This window comes from Bolinopsis microptera, chromosome 10, assembly GCF_026151205.1.
Source record: "Bolinopsis microptera isolate Bmic1 chromosome 10, MBARI_Bmic_1.0, whole genome shotgun sequence".
Classification (NCBI taxonomy): domain Eukaryota; kingdom Metazoa; phylum Ctenophora; class Tentaculata; order Lobata; family Bolinopsidae; genus Bolinopsis; species Bolinopsis microptera.
Window position 1 is genome coordinate 160,682 of NC_087081.1, and position 24,035 is coordinate 184,716.

Consider the following 24,035-nt stretch of genomic DNA (forward strand, 5'->3'; position numbering starts at 1 on the left):
AACGAACGGAAGCAAGTAAGGAACACGACATATATTTGACACACCTACCGCTATTTCCAAAATCCACGTTTTTCTGCATAAACGTTCCATCGTAACCCTTTCACTAATTGCCTTTTTTCAAAAGGTTGAAAGGAAAAAATGTTGGCAGTGTAATTGATGAATATGCGTCATGCGATGGATTTTATTAGTGATGCTTTTAAGGGGGCATACACAAATCTGTCCAGACCAAATGACCTCAATAAACAGTTCTTGACCTTCTAGCGCACCGTTTCACACAAAAAAAAATTAATTTTGAGAATACCCATTTTTGTAATCGAGGCATTTCCTGGGTGAGACGCTATAAGTTAATCATTTCCTGCGTATCGAGTTGAATTTTGCTCGCCGTTTTATTCACTCTATTTCAAGGTGTGTGTAAATTTGATATCGTATCTAAAAAGGCTGGTGTGTTATGAATTTTTAAAGTAAAAAGCTAAAATTTACCTTTTCCAGGCTTATTTTAACAAAAAGACAGTCGGAAAGTTCGGATTGAATTGATGTTCTTGACATCAAAATTGTTCTCTGAATTCTGGCGCAGTTTTTGATACTCAAAATGTGTTTTTACTCATTCAGCTTCAGATTTTGGCTCTTTGCAGATAAAAAAATCACATTTTTCTCCCATAATTCAAAGGGAAGCATTTTAGGGTGATTTGTTGGTTTCATAACTCATATATAAGTGCTAGTTTGCGGTTATTTTGAACTTCAAAAGTCACTAGCACATTTCCTATCAAAATTTTCGAAAAAATCAGTAAATTTTAAAAACGAAAAATGGGCCTAAATTGTTGTTTGGCTTTGAGGTCCAATAGATCTGATGCTGAATGAGTAATATAAACATTTTTGGAGGGCATCAACAAACTAACGCCAGAATTCAGAGAACAATTTGATGTCAAGCAATCAATTCAATCGATTCTTCCTGACTGTCTTTTTGTTAAAATAAGCTGAAACGGGACAATTTAGTTTTTGACTTTAAAAATTCATAACACCACCAGCACTTTTAGATACGATTCAGATTATACACACACTTGGAAATAGATGTGAATAAACGGCGCGCGGAAAATTTCAACCCGATACCGCAGGAAATGATAACTTATAGGTCTCAACCACAAAATAATTTTTTCCGAAATTGCACTCTCAACCAGGGAAAAGCTCGCTTACTCAAAAAATGGGTCTGCTCATATAATTTTTTTTTGGTGTGGAAAGGGTGCGCTAGAAGGTCATGAAACTGCTATGAGGGTCATTTGGTCTGGACGGCACAAACCACTGTTTTGGTGTCATGCCCTTAAGTGTGTGCCTATAAGCTAAGAGGTTGAGACAAGGTTATTATCGCGGCATTATGGTTTTATGTTTTATAAATGTTCAGTTTTAAATTACGTATTTAATTTAACTCCTTGTAGGACTTTATATGAGCGGACATTAAAATGGAACGCTAGGGGCCTTCAGCGTCCAATTAATGTCCGTTCAAATAAATTATAAGTCCGGATAAGGTATCTCTTTCATCCTGTGATTGTGAGGATGAGATACCATAAAAACAAGGTGGTGGGATCTTGCCGTCATATTCGTTTTAGTCTACAAAAAATTACCCTCTGATGGCCTCTGCAGAACTTGGGTCTTCTGAAATTGATGGTGTTCTCTGTGGTGATCATGCTCGCTTCAAGGCAAAGAAGGGGAAGACGGGAGGTTCCGCAGATAACAGCTCTAGTCGAACTGGCAGACAAGAGGATCAGTGAAATTACAACCAAGACAGGACAGTGATCGAGGAGAAAAATTAGTGAAGGAAATTGAAGCACTAAAGAAACATTTGCGAGGAAATTGAGTAATGTAAACAGTTTATAGTATTAGAATAATTATTGTTAAACTTAATGTTATTTAAATTCACAAGGTAAAACATTAGTGGCATTGCAATTAATTCAATTGAAAGTTGTTTATCAAGGATACTTGCAAATTTAAACCCTCTTTCATATCAGAGCCAGAAAGAAAGGACGTGATGGTGGTAGCTGAGAGGATGATTGAGGGAGGGAGCGCTGTGCGAAATGTGTGCTGGAACTCAGGCAGAGGGGCTACCAACTGGGTGGATTACAGCTTGAACTCGAACGGACTTTACGCAGACGTTGACATCAGCAGTGGTGGGGTCCTCGACAATTCCAACGGTGATACTCTCTTGAGTTCACTCCTTCATGTGAGTAGGATAGGGGCTCGGAGATAACCAGAGTGGATACCGGCTAGTTTTAGGAATCTTCCTGGCGCATCCACCTGCCAGAGGCGGTGATGCGATTGAATGGGGTTGGGAATGTGGAGTGGAATCGCGGTGGGTTATACCTGCTGAAGTTTCTCTGGTTCCAAATGCATGAGCCTTTATTTAATTGTTAAACTTAAGTTTTTACATTAAAGAATAGAATGATTAATAATGGATGTTTATAGTTTTACATTTTATTGCCTCAGAACAGTAGTTTATTGAAAATTACCATTTACTAATTATTCCGTCCATCGCCGACAAAAATTGAAATAAAAGTGATGTTGAAGGTTTATTTTTTGTTCTATGTTAAACTACTGGGCGCTGCACAACTGTTATTCGGAATTCGCCTAGCAATCACAGTGTGGCAAGGCCGACGCGCCATTATACTCACTATACTATTTACCCCGTATACTATATTACCCCTTCACTGTTTTCCATACATTAAAGACTCACCGAACGTAGTTCAGCAGGCATATATTAATTTCAAAAACATTCTGCTGCACTATCAAAAATGACAGGAATAAGTAAATTCAAAATACGCGCCAGCATATGACCATGCCCCTCAAAAGATACAGTGTCTTTGTTTGATTGTAATCTCAAGATAGTTACTATATACTAGTGCTCTACTGTACATATATGAGCTTATGGTCTCCTTGAGGAAGAAGTAGGATAACAGCACTGTGAAGATAGGGCAGTGGTCAGGAGCAAGAAGTTGCTTCACCTGCTGTAGTTTATTTAGGGGTACATATTACGTAAATCAGCTTAGGGGGGAGGGGGGTAACATAGAAGTAATCAAGCCGAGGGGGGGGGGGGGGGGAGGCGTTTCGCTTCACTGCCAGTTGTGTTATTTAGGGGAACATTTATTATTACGTAATCAGCGAGGGGGAGGGGGGTACATATTTATCGAAATAGCGAGGGGGGAGGGGGGGGGGGGTTCACGAAATGATTCAGCTAGTGTAATTAGACACAATAGCTTTGTGTTAAAACTATTCCAAAAAGTGATATTAGTGAAAGACACCTCAATAATAATTTTACCTGCTCAGTCTAGTCCTGTATAAGTTTATAGTTTATATTTTTTAATGGTATTATTAGTTTTAAACTTATGGCAACACTTAAAATCTTTTAAATTTATAGAGTTCGTATGATTTTATTAAAACTCATTTTTGAGGTTACTGGTAGAGGGGACTGCTGTGCCAGTGTTCTCATTATCCAAAATAAAGGAAATGATATCATTTGAATAATTTTGATATTTCCAAAATGGCGACAGAAATTTGAAAGTAGTACTAGTTGTTAAGCTTCTCCGACCGGAATGAAATTCAGCACCTCCAATTGTGTCTTGCCACTTCATAATTGTTGACGACTCCTATTATAATTGGTCACCGGAAGGAAATTCCCGGACTCAAAACTGTGATAATTTCGGTTCTAGAAATTTCATCTTCAAAAACTGAAAATGGAACATGAGAATGGGAAAAATTAAATAATTTGTTTCACCTCTAACTGAAAAGCTTTGATTAGTGATTGGTTGTTAATAACAAGCATCCCCAATTGGTCAATGTGTAGAGCAAAGACATTGGACATTAGCAGTAAATGTACAAAAAAATAGTAATGATGTTAGGGAATTCATGTTGGTTTTGGGATACTCCATAGGGTTCTGGTTATCTGAATAATAATTACTACTAATAAATTTACTACTTGTTTTGATGATGTTTATTAAAACTGTAAAAGGTTTAAAATTAAAAGATGTAAGTTTAGGTTTGAATCTTACCCTTGTAGAAATGGATTCAGAGAGCGTCAGAGCAAGTGTAAAGATGAATCGCCACCACAAAACTCTCTATTATTGGTAAACCGCTGATTCCAAATTGAAATGATTAAATGAGCATTTAGCAAAGTAGTTAGAAAATTCCATTGTGATCCGATAATTTACAGTACGTCCATGGTCAGCTGCGTTATTCTTCCCACCAGACGTGGATACACAACTAATTGACACAAGATGTGAACCAATCCTGGGAGTTAGTCAAGTTTTTGCTAAGTACGTGATTTCTTGTACCCTGTCCTGTACCTGTACCTGTACCCTGTACCCTGTAACCTGTGCCCTGCTACCTGTACCCTGTACCCTGTACCCTGTACCCATGTACCTAGTACCTGATACCCTTTACCTGTTCCTGTACCGTACCCTGTACCCTGTACCTGTTCTGTACCTGTACCCTGTACCCTGTACCCTGTACCCTGTACCCTGTACCCTGAACCTGTACCGGTACCTGTACACTGTACCTGTTACCTGTACCTGTACCCTGTACCTGTACCCTGTACTGTACCCTGTTACCTGTACCATGTAACCTTGTACCCTGTACCCTGTACCTGTACCCTGTACCTTACCCTGTACCCTGTACCCTGTACCCTGTACCCTGTACCTGTACCCTGTACCCCTGTACTGTACCCTGTTACCCTTGTACCCTGTACCTGTACCTGTACCCTGTACCCTGTCCAGTAACCGGTTACTGTACCTGTACCCTGTACCCTGTACCCTGTTCCTGTACCCTGTACCTGGACCCTGTACCCTGTACCCTGTACCACTGTACCCTGTACCCTGTACCCTGTACCCTGTACACTGCTCTGTACCCTGTACCTGTTACCCTGTACCCTGGTACCTGTACCTGTTCCCTGTACCCTGTACCATCGTACCCTGTTGTGGGGCATGACGTGACAAGGAGAAATAGCGAAGAAAAAGCAGATAACACAGTAAAACCGTACACTTTAGTTTCCGTCAGAAACTCCGTTCAATAGCTTCTGTACACCTTTATGTCTTAGATGATGGTGTACCAATTCATTAATGATATGAATTTATCAATATTCAATATTTTTGAATAGTAAGAACATAATCATATCAGATTATTTACCCTGAAAATTTGGAAACCAATAGTTCTCTATTTCTACCACGAATAGAAATTTCAGATTCAACTTTACCACGGACTGATCGATGTAGAGGTACAATGTATGGGATCTAAATCTTTTACGCCCAGAAAACCATTTCTGAAAATGAATGCATTTTTTTCCTTTCAAAAAACTGTATAGACATTATCACGGCGACTTGTATAATAGTAAGTTGCGGTACCGGATAGTAGATATCGCCAGATGAAACTTGATTCACGTACTCTAGTTCGAACGCATATACCGTTCGGAACTATACAGTTTGCCAGAATATACCCCTGTCGAGTTCGGTAGTGCGAACTAAAGTCTTGGTTAGCGTACTCTAGTTCGAAATAGTTTGCTTGTGATCCATAGCTATTGCGGGTCCTATTCATAGGATCACAGGGTTCAATGGTAGATAAAACATTGGTTTTTGACATCTAGCAACCAGCGGTTAGAAAATTCCAGAATCCTTTCAGTATAGTTTCAATCCTCCTGTTTGCCACTCAGTTCTGGTCTAGCTAAACGAAAATTAAATTTGATATCCGATGTTTCGGTTCAGCAGCCCAAATCATCTAGACCGGTACTCGGTTACTGTCGTTTGTCGATAATAACAAGTGTGCGTATGTGGATTTATATTTATATAACGTACTCTAAGTCTAGATCTTGAAACGAAGTTCGAGTTACCCACGATAGTCTTTTAATTCTCCGCTAAGTTTATGGTCGACATGCAATTGCAATTTTGCAACTAAACAATTGAGTATTGAGGTCAATTAGATGTTCATAGATATGGATTATATAGTTACATTACACACACAGTTGAACGCATGAGGCAAGTGAATAAAAAAAACCAAACGAATAGGTTTCAGCTCGTAAAGGATCGTTTGCTTTGAGATCGGAGGATTTCAAAAACTCTAGTTCGACAGTAAACTAAAAGTTCTCTCCTCGAACTTTAGTTCTTGTCTACTTGAGTCCAGGTAGCACACTTTAGTTGACAGCGTCGACCTTAGGGTTTGTACGGAAACTACAGTACATGTCGAAATACAGTACGGTGTCGAACTTTAGTTCTTGTCCGAACTTGAGTCCTAGGTAGCGCACTTTATTTCCGACAGAGTCGAACTTAGGGTTTGTCGATCTACAGTACGTGTCGATCTACAGTCTACAGTACGAGTCGAACTTTAGTTCTTGTTCGAACTTAAGCCAGGTCGCGCACTTTTAGTTCGACAGAGTCGGACCTTAGGGTTTTGTCGAACTACTCGTACGTGTCGAACTACAGTACGTGTCGAACTTTAGTCTTGTCGAACTTGAGTCCAGGTAGCGCATTTAGTTCACAGAGTCGACCTTAGTGTTTGTCGAACTACAGTTACGTGTCGAATTACAGTACGTGTCGTCGAACTTTTAGTCTTGGCGAACTGAGTTCCAGGTAAGGCACTGTAGTTCGGACAGAGTTCGAACATTAGTTTGTCGAACTACAGTACGTGTCGAACTAGGTACGTGGACCGAACGTCCTTACGGTACCTTAACAGTCAGATTGACCCACACTGAGGTTGTCTTGAGTCCTCACGATGATATCCTTTATCCCTTCCTTAGCTCTGCCCCTGTACACTAACCAGTTGTAATACCATGTAGATTCGTCAACTTCATGCGCTCTCCACATACATCAAGTTTGTGGTATATCGTAGACGCCAGGCAACTGAGTTGTGTATGTTGGTTATATTGTAGTGTCATCATTGTTTTAACTTTTGTAATTAATGATTAAATCTTTAAACTTGGATTAGAAAAGTGCGAACTTTGATGAAAATAACTAAAACGGTTTTGTATTTACCTCAAATCAAAATGGTGATTTTACGAAGTACTTAATAAAAGCAATAGTGTTGAAAGTCTATGCAGGACACGCGGGTCCGGAATGGAGCAGCAGCACGAAATAACACGAGATTTATAAAAAACACAAGAAATTAGCCGTGTAGTGAAGTCGGTCTAATCAAAATGCATTTTGGATGTTATATCTGATTAAATATTCTCCCAGCAATCGTGATGTTGATTTTGACGTATTATTCATGCAGTAGGTATTTATCCTAAAGAGGGGAATAAATCAGTTATCGACTGAAGATGTACGGGTGATACTCGTAAAATATCTGTTCCATTTATTTATGGACGTCGACGAGGTCCAACTCGGCGCGCGTCACTGGTAGGTTGTAACCTACAACTGAAGCATTTAACTCAGATTTGATGCGATACGATGATAGGGTCATGCCAATCGATCCGTATGATAAAATTATAAACTGTAAGGTGTTTTGTGAAATCAGTAGGAATTTTTATTGTAATAATTTGAGATCGATTTTAATCGCTCGCCTGAAAATCGACCTTCAAATATTATATTGCTCCTACAGTTTTGTGCATATGACCCTGAAACTTTCAGGATATTATGTTCTAGGGATCAATTTAGAAGAGGATTTCCCGAAAGAATGGTTTAGATATGCCTTTCTTTAATTGTCGATTTTAAAAGTGTAAGAATATCTGTGTTCCCACAATTTGCTGCTAATAAACAATAACATAAGTTTGTAAGTTGCACGAGTTAACATTAAATAATATAGTCAACTATCTAGTGTCAATAATTATGAAGACCCGCACGGTGGGACTACGAGCGTGACGGTTATCCGTCGAATGTTTCGGTTTGCGTGGACGACGCAATATGTGAGTACGACAACGAATGATCTTGACTGATGCAGGTCATGTTGCCAATAACGTATTCAACTGCTCTGAGAGTTCTGAGACCCTATGTGGCTTAGTGTGGCAGCCGCTGTTTTTATTTTGTTACGGGCCCGAATATACACCCCGTCATCGGGCCCGAATATACACCCCGATATACGGGCCGAATATACAACCGATAACGGGCCCGAATATACACCCGATATACGGGCCCCAATGCTACACCCGATTATACGGGACCGCATTTACACCCCGATATACGGGCCCTGAAAATACACCCCGATATACGGGCCCCAATATACACCCCGATATACGGGCCGCGAATGGCCGATCTACACTCCGATATCCGGGCCCGAATATACACCCGATATACGGGCCCAATATACACCCCGATATACTGGACAATGATAGCTGAAGTTGATTTTGGTTGCTGTGTTGTGGTGCATTTAATGCATGGAAATATAATTGGTCCAAAGAATTAAATCGAACTGTCGGAGGACAGTTAAACTTAGAAGAAAATTAACTTTGATAAGGGAGTTCATAGTCTTCGTAATGGTTTTCAACTGAGTTTCATGCTAGAAATATTCAAGAAAGATGCATTAAATTATAAAACCAAAAACATATAAATTATCCTCATAGTGCATAGAAGGTTTTAAAAATTAGATGATCATACAATTATTATGACTCAAAGTACTCGATTTTCAAATTCGTTGGGGATTGTGATCTCCAAGCTTGATAAGTTGCCCTCTTTTGTTTTTTAATCAAAATATTTAAAGCCTAAATCAGTTTCTGCCACCATATCCTAATTCTACAAATAGTTTAATTTTAAAACGCTCAGTGCAGTGCTTCACAAGGCATATTCAATACTTGCATAGGGATTGTTCACAGATAGTTTGCTGGGCCTGTACTGATAGTTGAAATTCGGACATATACGTCACTAGGTCATCTAGGTCATCTAGGTGAAATATCGCCAGCAGATTGATGATAGATACCGTAGATGACGTAGATGACGCTAGATGACGGCCAATTAGCGACATTGTCGTAGTGCACGGCACCTTTCGAATGTCGCTATCTAGCGCTATATAGCCGCTATCTAGCGCTATCTAGCGCTATATGACGCTATATGACGCTAAAGTGACGCGAGATGACCGCGAAGATTGACGCGAGATGACGCTTCGATGACGCTAAGCACGCAGCACTGACGCCAGGCGACAGATAGCGCTATTTTCATTAAATTTCCGCCTTTTTTTGCGACATTGGCGGTATTCTGCGCTATTTACGCTAGTTGTTTGCAACGAATTTGACGTATATAGCGCTTTTGGCGCTTATAGCGTAGTTAGCTGAACTGTTCGTTAAACTGATTATCCCGATATCCAGCGCTTGAATGTCGCCTGCGTCAGATGTCGTCGCGACAGTGTCGTCAGATGACGTCAGATATCGCTTGATGGCGTCAGATAGCGTCCATGCATGTCGCGGCAAAACTTATGACGCTAGATGACGCTAGATGTCGTCCCTAGGAATTTTATTTGAAAATAGCGCTATCTGTCGCCTGGCGTCAGTGCTGCGTGCTTTGCTTAGCGTCTTCTAGCGTATCTAGTTATTATAGGTTTCATATTAGCGTCATATAGCGTTTATAGCGATAGATAGCGCTAGATAGCGCTTGATAGCGCTAGATAGCGACAAACGACTGAAGTTGCGTGCATTAGCGACAATGTCGCTAATTGGCTCATAGGTCTCATTCTAGCGTCATCTAGCGTCATCTATCATCATCTGGCGATTATTTCACGCTAGATGACGCTAGATGACGCTAGGATGACGTCATATGTCGGAATTTAAACTATCAGTAAAGGTCGTTTGCTGGTGGGGTTACTGCCTGAAGGACTGTCATTATTCATAGTGTAAGAGTACTCCGTCTTGTTGTGACACCTCATACATACATGAAGAAGTCTCCTCCTAGTGAGTTGGAGTGGCCTGATCACAGTTCACACACAACTCTTCTACGCGCGTAACATGTTCCTCCATTCCATCGTTTTTAAAGCTGTTTTAAAGGCTGTTTTATGTTTTACTGCGTTCTCTGCTGAATTATGTGATATCCTTAATAATATATTTTATTGTAACTGTGAATTTAGTCTGAAATAGATTGAAATAGCTTATATATTCTCCCTCTCCTCATGTCCACATGAATGGTGTTTCTCTTTGAGGTAATATAATATGTATAGTAGACTATTAATATTAAGGACTTTAGTGTTTTTTATTATTTAGAGAATATTTATATATATTGTGTGTATATTATTTATATTATATATAGTTTACACGCAACTCATAGATCCTAGGAAAGAGTGCGAGTAGTTTCGTTAGTCAGAGAGCTACGTGAAAGGGTGGGCGATTACCTGAATAATAAAGTTGTCAAATCTTTGTGTGCTTGTTAGTTTTCTTTGGATTAATTTGTTTTTAACTGCCCGTGTTTTTTTGTAAATTCCTAGATTAGTGACAACAATTCCGTAACTACATGTATTATATTCATAACCCATTTTAATCCACAACAGAAAAATGGACTTCGGAAAATAAAACGAAAAAAGTCTGCTGACAGCCGCAATTGAACGCAGTCGTCAAGTCGTCTAGACGTCACATTCCATAGGCGAAGTATAGAACATTGGGATGTGGATTCGGTTCGGTTTTTGTACGTTTAGGGCCATATTGTTTCTGCTTTAATTTCCGGAGCCGAAGTGGCTGTAATGTGTCAGTAGTAAGCTCTTTTTTGAAAAATTTTTTTTTTGAAATGTGAGTGGGACTGTCAACTTTCTTGACTTCAAACACTTCAAATCTCAGTATGATTACTTTTACAATTTTCGCCCTCTTACTATCTCATCTTGGAGTAGGTTGGAAGGAGGATAGTATTAATTTCACAACCATCGCTTTACTTTCATTCGGAATATTGTCAGGACTCGCTAGAAATATTTGGAGTTACTTATCTGCAGGGCCGGGGAGGCATTGTTGGGGATTGTGGAGGCATTGGAGGTGGTCCTGCGGCTGCCTATTCAGCAGAAATACCATCGATAAAATACAGGTCACTGGCATGTCATCTGTAGGATCGGCTAGGGGTGTTGGAAACAGCACTTAGCAGTGGATGGCTTATCTTACGCTTGGTACAATATGGATGGCGAGGCTACTTGATCATCACTGCTCTTCTTTGTTCACAATCTTAGTTCTTCTCTTTATACTCAGAGAATCTCTAAGACATGAGTCGATGGGTAAATTGGAAAATGCCCAGAAACTGTGAAAACACTCGCCTACTTGAACTGACTAAAGAATGGAGGAGGTTGATTTACACTGGACAATAATGCTGAGGTAACTGGAAATTTAACAATCTTTTATCCAATAGCTATCAAATTTTGATGACTACAGGTATCTATCAGATTTTTGGAAGCTTTGTGATCATAACATTGACGGGTGAGGTTGTTTACATGTGTATGCTTTATGCACTCCTCTCTTCAGTGGTCGAAGGTCCTTGTCATTCGGTGAAATCACACAGAAAAACAGTCTTGTCATTTGACAATTTGTTTTATGTGATTCTTGGGGTCATCGGATAGCATGAACCAGTCAGTTTGTGTTATAGGAGTCTTTCCTTGATAGAAAGGGAGAAGAAATTGTTTTTTATCTCCAGCCTTATTCCTGCTTTTGTTTTATCCACTATACTTTTGCATTACCTTCGCTTTAACGTTGACGGTCCGCCTTTGAACAGAGGTACACTGGCTGTAATGGGCTGGTTAAAATTTCGTCATTGCTTCCGATTATTTCAACACTCCGTCAGATCTTTTTACATCTTCGATATCGGCAGTTTGTAGCAGCTTTAACCAGTGTAATCGCTTTCTTTTTGCTGTTCCAATATGCTTTTCACAAAGTTCGCGGTTTAGTTGTAATTATAATGCAAATCGCACCTATGGTTACAACCGGTGTGAGATACAGTATAAAGAGGGAAATGACAGGTGAACAACTTGAACATTAGAAAATTTAGCTGATATCTGCGCGGGAGATTATGCTGATAGAGTCATATATAGATTGTAGAGTTATTTGCTTCCTTTTTCCTGTTTGTTAATATGTCGGTGTTTGAATGTTTGAGTCATTTACAAGAATTTTTGTGCCAATGTTGGGAAATGTGAATGTGTAATAGTAAAAATTTCTTTTCAATGTTAACTAATAATATAATTGATGTTTGGGAGAAAATGAGTCTTCACTCAGTTTTTCCAAACAAACAGTTGTCGACATTTCGGCCCACGCCTGTGTCATGAACGAGACGTTAAAATTACGTAGCATAGCTGCTTTGTACAATGTTTAAAAAATATTTTTATTAATTATACTATCGTGAAATACCTACAATATTTTACAAAAATCATATACAATTACAAAAATTACAAACAATAAAACGTGAAATAACTCCAATTATATCAAAAATCTTACAATTAAACATAACTAGCTATTTATGGAAATAGAAAATCGCAAAATTATAAAAGAAAACAAATGGTAAGCTAAAGATTTTTTTTTGGAAAACGATAAATTAGAAATATTAGAATAGTATTAAGGTTATTGTTTAATGAATATCTTCACTAGCCAAAATAAAAACCAGTCCTTGCACCATGGGACTGAAACAAATAGTTGACTTTCGATTCGAAGAATTAATTCTAGTTCATCATGTTAGATAAATTCATCGTTATATTGAGGTATTTCTAGATTCTTAATGCACAATAAAATTATTTCCAATTAAAAAAACATAATTTACACCGATAATAATTTATGATATCGTTGTATTTCTGTGTCTTTTTCTATGATGATGATTAATCAGTAATCACTCTACATTCGACTGTCCACGTGAATTTTTCACCGTTTCTCTAGTTGGCCTGAAACGACTATTTGAAACTATACCTGTATTAATTTTGAACATCCCCAACCTAACCCTACACAATCCTTAACAAAAGCATGAGCTGAAAACCCTAACCCTAACGAGAAATTAGGATAAACTTCTTATACGGTCATATCAAGTGATAGAGACAGTTTCTTCGTATATCTCATCAGGGGAGAATTTAATCCCTATGGTCATGGGGGGGGGGGGAAGAGGGGGGGGGGGGTGGTTCGAAATTAATTCGATTGAAGTTGGTTTCAACTGTCGGGCGCCCTCTTTAGAAAATCTCGAAGATCGACTGTCGAGTGATTCAGCACGCTGCTTTTTTATACGCAAGTTTTGTTGCATATCAGTTTCTCAAATGTCTTGGTTGAGGTCGCATGCACCGGTCACTGCAGTTAAACTAATGGATGCGTACGATCTGTGTCTACATAAAAATTCTCTCGTTGGATATCGTCGATTTCTGTCTCTCGCGCATGCTCCATGGTTCTTTCTTTGTTGAAAGTTGAAGGTAGGAATTAGTTTAGGATTAAATTACTTTTCACATCGAAAAAACCACTTGGCCTGGTCAACCAGTAAGTGTTTTTTGAGGCCCGGTGAACTGCGTTTTCCGCATGGACATTTTGATGGTAAACGATCAGATCTAGTTGTTTCGCAAGTGATAGAATCCTCGAATTCTGATTTATTTTAGAACGGAAACCATGTTTTCTTAGAATGTTGACATGAGGATGGTGTGTTGCTGTGACGGGCAGCATTGGAAGTAACTATTACGACCAACGTTGTCGATTCAAGAAGCCTATACCGTTCTCTTTTCAGCTTTGTTTTGTTCGGTTTTTTCACGGTGGCATCTCTCCACTTCGCCACGGGAATGTTAGAGGCATAGTCAGGGAACCACTCGCAGCATCTAGCTCAAATGTTAGCAAAGATACAATTGGATGTTATAGGCTCAAGAAACTAAGGTGTTAAACACGCAGGACACAGTTATACCCGGCAACACAGGTTCTTTGTTTTAACAAGAAGTGTCTTGGCATGGCGGACTCGGTTTTATTATAACAGTAAATTTGTATCAAATGTTTCTGTCTCGTACCATCAAAATAGTGACAGAGTAGCATTCATGGACTTTCTCTACCATCAAAGTGTCTTTGGGAAACCATCATGAATGCCGTATTATCGAACTGTAAAGTCAACTAATTGTCTATTCTATAAGAACCACGCATTGTGTGAGTTTTATGTGAGCTCCAGGAAGCTATCAGAATTCTGCCAGGAGACATTGAACTTTTACATCATGGGTGATTTTAATGCTAGGCTAGGGAAACGGACTAAATCAGATTTTGAAAAGTGGTCTTCAATAACATGGGAAGACAAGACATGGTATTGGGCGGCGTAACAGAAAATGGCGAAAGGTGCTAGCTTTCATGATCACTATGGACACTAGCAGCCAACACAGCATTTTCACATGCGAGCAGACACACCAAACACCGTTTTACAGGATGGATTAAAGACGTATGATCCAAAAAGTCTGTACTGGTTTTCTCAAATTGATTATGTTGTTTTATGTAGATTCTAGAAGTACCCTCTGCTTGTTGACGCTAGGTCTTACGCTGGTGCAAAACTTCAATTGATACAAAATGTAAAAGCAATTTTGACCTCAGTAAACTTACAAACTTTACAGTACTGCCAAACACAAAGTAAGCAGTATAACACCAAACTCATTGGTTTGTAGCAAAGATGTTCAAAGTTCTTTTCAACAAAAATGCTGCTAGTAGATGAAACTGATAATTGCTCAGGTCGTTACTGTAGTTTTAACAACCTTTTCGAGGCGGTTAAATTGCTGCATACTGAAACAGTGGGTATTGAAAAGAAAAACAGCCAATCGTACAGAACATCAGACCCAAAGTGGTCTCTATGTCAGAAAAGAGACACCAATTACTATAACATTTAAAACGACTACAAAATGCGTGAACAGAACTATCCTGCGTAGTGCGTAAGAAAATCAAACAGACTCAAGATGGACATTGCAAAGCGCCTTATTACACTTGAAACCGCTATTGCCGACCTTCTTGTGAGACGATCAATCCCACTGATGATACACGAAGGATGTTCGAAAGCAACCAGAGCAATTTCATGCACAAAGGGCACTCTCTATTTCAGTATCCTACCAGAAAACAGAAGTGCTTGCTCTCAAGGTCGAAGATAAGGCAGACATAGTCAAGAATGGGTCAGGAACATTAACAGGCCTGAACCCCACTAGATCCTTTAGTTGGAGTGCTAAGCCATTTGATACGCCTATAACTGCACTTGAAGTTGAGTCAGCAGCCAAGAAACTAAGAACGGTAATAAAAGCGTTGGTTCCTGACATCCTCCCTACGAATTCTAAGTATGGCACCTCTTTTTCTACATGAAGTTTGCATATTATAATGAGTCATGAGACTTTGAAAAAACAGAGCACGTTCAATCAATCACTGAGGGGATTCTCACCCCCCTACTGATGCCTGGGATAAACCAAACGGACCAGTTAAGAGTCTAGTCCTTGTGCCTTCTCAATGGAATAGAAAATCCTTTACCATGATAACACTCCAGCGTAGTCAACAAAGATAGCAGACTACACTGGCCATGGCAGAATTCCTATAAATCAGGCACAGCTGCTCTAAATATTGTCTGGACACAAAGGTTCTTTTTCGGTTTTCAAGGAGAAAATTGGGAGTTTGAGAAAATGGGGATAGACCGTCATCAGCTTTCGACACAATACATCGGTCAACTATCTAGGCCTACTCGAAGATGCAGGATGTCAGAGATGACATATCATAGTTAGATAATCTGTCGCTAACACAAGCTAGCATTAAGATCAATAAGACGACATCGGGGAGGAGTTCGAAGTCACAATAGGAGAAGATCTTCAAGGGTGATGTTTTGTTGGATCGCTGTTTACCATGTACCTAGGCGGAGCACTCTACCACCCTTAGAGTTGTTGTTATTTACATCTACGGGCCCAAATCCCCCAGATCTGAAAAGCTCCTTCCTTCTAGATGGGTATATGCTGATGATGTGGACTTTGCTGATGACGTGAGGATTCGTACACCAGCTCCTTCCAATTTGCAAGGTATTCTCTCAGATGGGAAATTTGTTTGTAAATGAATCTAAAACCGAGATTGTAAAGTGTTTCTGGCTGGAAGTAGTAGATAGGACGAAAAAGGAGACCTTAGAAATTAGAGAACCTTGGAGGAAGTGTGTGTCCTCGGCTCTAAGTATGTTAGTAAAGAAGACATACTGCATAGGTAATCCTTGGAATGTTGCATTCGAAAAAATACAAGAAAGTTTGGATGAAAGGATCTAAGATTAATCTGAAGACTAAGTTTAAGATATACGAAGATTCGTTACATTGTTATGCTCTATAAATGCAATAGCTGGGCTCCCTCAGAACCTATTGACAAATTGATTGCATGTCATAGAAGAACCTGGTCAAATATTGAAGGTGATTATCCATTATTATCAGTAATAAGCACTCTATGAACGTTGGTGTAACACCGTTGTAGAAAAACGGTGACCTATGCGCTGAGGAAAAGGGCTTGGACATGTCATTCGCAGTGATGCCTCATCACCAGCTCAGAGAGCTCTTAATTTGCTGTTAAAGCGTTATGTTACATGAAAGACGTGTGGTCGACACCAAAGTAATCTCTTTAAGTTTATTATAAATGATTTGAATAAACGAAAACCTACATTTACGTGATATTAATGATCTTTTTGATTTAGGGCTACTGCCTCTAAAGAGTTTTGTGGAGGAAATTATTTACCTCATAATTAACCTTTATTTTTCAGAAGAACTTTTATGTTTTTTTGGGCACTTATCAGACTCTTAAGACGTTTTCTTTACTATTTGAGATTGTTTTAAAATTTAGATAATAAAGACATGAGAGCCAATTGAGCTCCTGGTTCTAATCTGCTCCAAAACCCTTGCCAGTCTTCTCATCAACTTTGAGGTATTATTGTTGTTCTTTATTCAGAAACGCGCTGTTTTAAAATATCTTGAAGTTCAGCTGTCAATTCCGTAATGTTTCTAGCAAGAGATTTGCTTTCATGGGAATTTACTAGGCCCGGGTTTACCAAGCGATGCTGCGCATGTTGAAAGAATCTACAAAACGTAAACAAAGTAGAACATTATTATAATGAAATATGAATTACAAAGTTTACCAAGAACTTCTTCTCAAATTCAAACTAAGGTGTACAATTTTTTATAATACTAGCAAATGAGTGTTTTTATAACCAAATCAGACAATTCTTCACCATCGCCGGAAATTTCCGGGTTTATAACCCTTTTGAACGGGTGCTTCTGGATTTATGCGGAAACCCTTATTGGAAGAAAATAACGATCTACAACTGCAAAAGACATTTTGATAACTTGAGCACAAAACTACAAAGCACCAAAAAGCACAAAAAAAAAGACCAGTCAGTTGCCCCAATTTAGTATTTTTCCTCACGCGTGTTCCAATTATGATTTTTGTCAATATCTTAAACAATAAGCACTACAGTGCTTATATTGACTTTATAAGTGTCTATGAATGTTACACGTTTTCGCTCATTTTAAGCTAAAATTCAAGTTTGTATGACCTTCATAGTTCAAGTTTCCATATTCAATGCCATTTTAGGTTCGCAGAGCCAAAAAAAAAAACAGTTTTTTGTAATATCTATAAAACGAAAATAGTGGTGGAAAGCCTTATGTTGTTCATAATTTGGTATAAATTTGGCTTTTCCGGTTGTTTAAAATAAAATTTAAGTCTCTTTGACCTTCAGGAGCTGAAATACCAAAACATCCCATATACGCGACGAAGGGTAAATTAGTAATTTTAGAAAATGTCGCCTGTTACCTGAAGGGCTGTCTATAGCGATACAATTTGGGTGGTACCTAAACGATTTTGGGTCAGAACGACCTAAAGAAGGAGCCGTAACACAATGGCGTCAAAATCGTGTTAGATCGAAGTGCACATCAACTCCGCTCCGTATGTATAGACTTGGATATTATACTTCCGTGGATAGTTACACGCAACTCATTGTCCCCCATTGAAAGAAGTGCGGAATAAGTGTCGATTAGTCAGAGAGCTAGAGAGAGTGTGGCTCTACCTGAATAATATGGTTTCAACTTTGTGTGCTTGTTAAGTTTTTTTTGATAAATTTTTTATATTGCCATTTTTTTTTGCTAAATTCCTAGAGTGCGCAACAATTCCGTAACTAATGTATATATTCATAACCCATTTATTCCACAAACAGAAAATGGCATCGGAAATAATATAACGAAAAAAAGGTCGGCTGACAGCCACAATTGAGCCGCCTTCAGGTCGTCTAGGCAGTCACATACCATAGGCGAAGAAGCTATGAAACGATTGGGATGTGGAATTTTCGGGTTCGGTTTTGTACGGTATAGGGCCATATTGTTTCATGTTTTTGTCCGGAGCGAAGTTGCTGTATGTCCAGTAGTAAGCTTGATTGTGAAATGTGAGTGGGGACCTGTCAACTTTCTGGACTTAACCACTTCAAATCATCGGTATGATTACTTCTACCAATTTTTCCCTCTTACTATCTCTATCTCATCTTGGAGATAGGTATGAAGGAGGATAAGTATTAATTATCACAACATCGCATTACTTTCATCAGGGAATATTGTCAGGATCCTAGAACTCTTTTGCAGTTATCTTATCTGCAGGGCTTTGTTGTGGCTAGTGGAGGCAAAGGAGGTGGTCATGCGGCCTGCTTTTCAGCAGAAATACCAACGATAAAATACAGGTCACTCAGCATGTTTCTGTAGGAATGGCATGGGTGTGGAACAGCACTTAGCAGTGGATTGGCTTATCTTACGCTTTGCACATAGGGATGGCGAGGCTACTTGATCATCATGCGCATTATGTTCACCAATCTTAGGTTCTTCTCTTTTAATCAGAGAATCCCAAGAACATGACGTCGGATGGGGTAAATTGGAAAAATGTCCAAGAAACTTTGAAAAAACACTAGTCTACTTGAATGCACTTAAGAACTGGAGGAGGTTGAAATTTGAAATTTACCCTGGTCATTAATTGGGGAACTGAAAATTACATCCTTTTATCAAGCTATCATTTTGAGGACTACAGGCTATCTATCAGATTTTTCGGAAGCTTGTGATCATAACATTGACGGGAGAGTTTGTTTTACATGTTAGGCTTTATGCCGTCTCTCTTCGTGGACGGAAGGTCCTTGTCATTCGGTGAAAATCACACAGAAACAGTCGTGTCATTGGCAATTTGTTTTATTTGATCGTGGGGTCTCGGACTAGCTGAACAGTAAGTTTAGTCATTGGACTTCTTTCCTTGATATATGATTGGGGAGAAGGAACTTGTTTTTTATCTCCAGCCTTATTCCAGTGTTTGTTTTCTATCCTATACTTGTACCTCCGCTTTGAAGTTGTCGGTCTCCTTTTGAACTGAGTTCACTGGCTGTAATGGCTGGTTAAATTTCAGTCATTGCTTCGAATATTTTCCAACATCCGTTCAGATCTTTTAAAATCTTCGATAATCGGCAGTTGTGGCAGCTTAACAGTGTAATTCTTCTTTTGCTGGCCAATATGCATATCGCCACCAAGTTCGGGTTTAGTTTTGTAATTTAATGCAAATCGCACTATTGGTTAAAACCGGTGTTGATATACAGGTATAAAAAGGGAAAATGACAGAGTGAACAACTTGAACATAGAATTTAGCTGATTTCTGCGCGGTGATTGATGCTGATAGAGACTGTATTGATGTAGATTTATTTGCTTCCTTTTCCCTGTAATATGTTGTTTTTTAGAATGTTTGAGGACATTTAAAGTAATTTTGAGCCAATGTTGTGAAATGTGTAATAGTAAAATTTCTTTTAATTTTAATAATAATATAATTGATGTTTTGGGAGGGGAAATGAGTCTTCACTCAGGTTTTTCAAAAAATAGTTGTCGAAATTTTCGGCCCCACGGCCTTTGTCTTGATCGAGACGTTACAATTATAGTTACTTAGGGGTATGGCACGTAATTTTGTCAGGGTACCTAATTTTGTCATTTTGCTCTGAAAAATGCCTCGGCTCGGAATTTCAGCTTGAAAGAAAAGGCTTTGTGTATAAAAGAAAGCTTAGACTTTGCTGAAAATGCTCCTACAAGGTTTAAGTTTCTAGCTCTTTTGCATCTGTGTCAAAAATGAAGGCGAAACTGTGAACCCGAAAAATAATAAGATCCTTAGGTTTTTTAAGGAATTTTCAAATTTTTATTTATTGCTATTTCAAAGTAATTGAGCTAGCTTTTGCCATGCAGATTTCAAATATCTTCTCCAGCAGATAGTATCGTACAATTTTCAAGTCTCTATGCGCAATTAGTGTTTAAGTTACCAGAGGGTGACAAAATTAGGTTTCGATTTGCCAAAAGTACCTTATTTTGTCAAAAAAATCGGACCTTTCTACAATTTTCTTGGAAATCAAGATTGTGTAGGGAAAATGGCCTTAACAACTATTCTGATGTTTTTTTGCCACTAGGAATTTATGGTACTAAGGCACTTAAATAGATAACACTTTATAATACAATATTGTCGCCGAGAAATATACTGTAATTCTGGGTTTTAAAGAGTATTGGTAAAAAATTTGTTTCGTGGAATCAGATAACCAATAATTGAGTCATGCTTCATAGAAAGTTTTATAGACTTTAACTTTTTCTAAAATGTATCGGTTTCCAACACAGGAATATATTTTTAGCCATATGTAATATTTTCTAAGATTAGATACCCAACAAAGTGTCATCTTCTTCATCACGCTACAAAATATGAAAACATCATATCTTTGGGATTTTTGAGGTCAATGTTGCGTAAAAAAAGCGCTCGATGGATGCATGCAGGTAGTCTACATACGAGACACGATACTTTTTGCACAATCTTCAAGAGACAAAAATTAGGTTCGGGGTGACAAAATTAAGTAAAGTCACTAATTTTGTCTTTTGTTCAAAATATTTTTTTTTGAACATCTTCAAACCCAGCAATTTCGATCATTGTTGTGTGTTAGAACTTGACCTTGACTGTCTACTATAAACTATGGTGGGAGGTTTCATTCGAAATCGGAATTTCAGACGGAGGTTAAAACCCATGGTTTATATCAGGAAGTCGGGAAAATTGCCAAAAAATGAAAAATTATGTGCTTTACCCTGAGCTGAATTTTACAATGTTAAAATATATTGTATTAATTATTAATATCTTGAATACCAACAATATTTTACAAAAAATTTACAATTACAAAAATTAACAAAAATAACGTGAAAATAAACTAAATTTATTCAAAAATCGTTAAATTCAACCCATAACTAGCAAATTTATGAATAAAAATCGCCAAAGTATAAAAGAAACAAAGGGTTAAAGCTAAAGATATTTTTTTGGAAAACGAAATTAGATATATATATATATCTATTTCGTTTTCCAAAAAATATGATATATAGAATAGTCAGTATTACAGGCTATATGTTATGAAATCATCATTGCCAACAATAAAAAACCAGTCCTGGGACTGTAACAATTAGTTGACTTTCGATTCGAAGAATTAAATTCTAAATCATCCATGTTAGATAATTATCGGTTTAATTTGAGGTTATTTCTAGATCCTCTAATGCACAATAATAGTAATTTACTAATTAAAAAAACATAGTTATACACGATATAATTTATGATATCGTTGCATTTTGTTTCTTTTTATAGGATGATGATTAGATCAGTAATCACTTACAGCGACTGTCAGTGACTTTTCAACCGTTCTCTTAGTTGGCCTGAACGACTATTTGAAAAACCCTAACCTCTATTAATTGATCCCACCCCTATACCCAATCCTTAACCAAAAGCCATATGCTGAAACCTAACTAACGAGAAATTAGATAACCCTTATACGGTCATATTCAAGTGATCAGAGACAGTTTTTCGTCAATATCTCATCAGGGGAGCATTTAAACCCCTATGTCATGGGGGGGGGGGGGGGGGGGGGTGATTCGGAACCAGCGTTCGAAAATTACATCGATTGAAGTTGTTTCAAACTGTTGCGGCGCCCTTTTAGAACAATCTCGAAGATCGACTGTCGAGTGATTCAGCACGCTCGCTTTTTATGCGCCATTTGTTGCTTATCAGGTTATCAAATGTCTTGGCTTGAGGGGGTGGTTCGCATGCCACCTCCCGTCACTGAGTAAACTAATGGGCAAATGATCGTGCTCTACATTAGAATTCTATCGTTGTAAACACGTGTTTCTGCTCTCCACATTTTCCATGGTCTTCTTTGTTGAATGTTGAGGGGGGTAGGAATTGAATTAGGAAATATTACCATCACATCGAAAAAAACCAATTGCCTGTTCACCCGTAAGTGTTGAGGACCTCGTGAACTGCTCTCCTTCTAGTTTCTTGAAGTGGGTTAAACTTGCCGTCCGAGCAAACAGTCTATAACAAGTCAGCTAAAACATTCCTAATTGCGTTGTGTCTGAGATGATGTGCACCATGGACCAAGTGGCAATTTAGAGAATAGGTTCAAAAAATTATAAAACGTTTTTTCCGCATGGACATGTGTTGGGAAACCATCCAGATCTAAGTTGTATTCGCAATTGATAGAATCCCATAAATAGATTTATTTAGAAGAAACCATGTTTATTAGTGGGTAGACATGATTTGAGAGCAATTTGAGCTCCCTGGTTCCCAAATTGCTTCCAAAAAATCCTTGTCGGGTCTTTGTATCAACGTCTTTAAGTATTCCTCTTGTTGTTCTTTATATTCAGAAACGCTCTTGGTTTTAACATATCTTGAGTTTCATCTGTCAATTCGTGTATGTTGTAGCAAGGATTTGCCTATCATGGAAATTTTTAGTCCCGGGTTACCAAAAGCGATTGCTGCATGTTGAAGCATCTACAAACGTAACAAAGTATTAACATTATTATAATGAAATATTTTTTTTTGGAAAACAAATAGAATAATATATAACAATATTAATTACAAACAATGATAGCGACCAGATTGAAACAAACCAATAATTGAGTCCAGGACTCATAATTAGCTAAGCTTTGAACAAGCGTGCGAACTCAAAGTCGCTTTCACAACTTTTATCAACTGAAATTGAAAAAGATCTGGGTTCCTCTTATACACAGGAGAACCAGCTTCCTGATAATAAAAGATAATTACATCTTAAAAAATTACTACATCTGAATAATTTTGTTGGTCTCTATAAAGTATTTTCTCACACAATAACTTTAAAATGTTCTCGCTTCTGGGCCCGTGCCACCGTGAACAGAGTACACACAGGGACAGTAACTCCCATGTTCGACATTCATATTTTCGTTGTATAACATGCCCGCTTCTGAGTCTCAGCTCTCTCTCTATTTTTTTTTGTTGCTGATGGATAGATAAGATCAGAATTGGGGATTGAGAAAACTTTTGTCGAAATAAGAGTTCTCACGGACGATGAATCCCTGTCACGGACTTCTGGGTGGGCATTGGTCTCCTGTTAGTGTTTGGTTCTTGTTGAGAAAGTTCCCGTCTAAGTCTGTAGTTGGGGCACACACTTTATGTCTTTGCAAAAGTTGATAGTTGTTTGGCTATGAGATCCTAACTGAGTTGTGGCGGATGATGATGTTGTCCTTCTTGGACAGTTTAGAGCATGGTTGAGTCATTTTTGGCCCCCACAACACAGGATTGAGGTATCGTGGGAAGTCTTTGTTATATCGTAAGAAGTAGGACTATCCCTGAATTCCCTTTGTTCAATGTGTGAACCATAAGACTTAAGAGGTAGGCAGTCAACAATTGAGCTTCCTTTTCTTGCCGATTAATTGCACGTGTAGTTCAATCATTGCTTCTTTTATTATAATGAAATATGAATTACAAAAGTTACCATGATTGCTTCTTCATCAATTTCAAACTAAGTGTACAATTTTTTATACATATAGCAAAAGAGTGATTTTATAACCAAAATTCAAACAATTCTTCACCATCGCTGAAAATTTCAGGGTTTTTAACACTTGGAAAGGGTGCTTCCGGATTTATGCGGACACCCTTATTGGAGGAAAAGAAAATACCCGATCTACAACGCAAAGGCACATTTTGGATAACTTGAGCACACAACTCTGTCCAAAAAAAGACCAAAATAGTTGCCCAATTTCGTTTCTTTCTCACGGGTGAAGCCAAAATGAGATTTTTGTCAATATCTTAAACAATAAGCATTAAGGGCTTATTATTGCTTTTATAATTGTATATGAATGTGAAT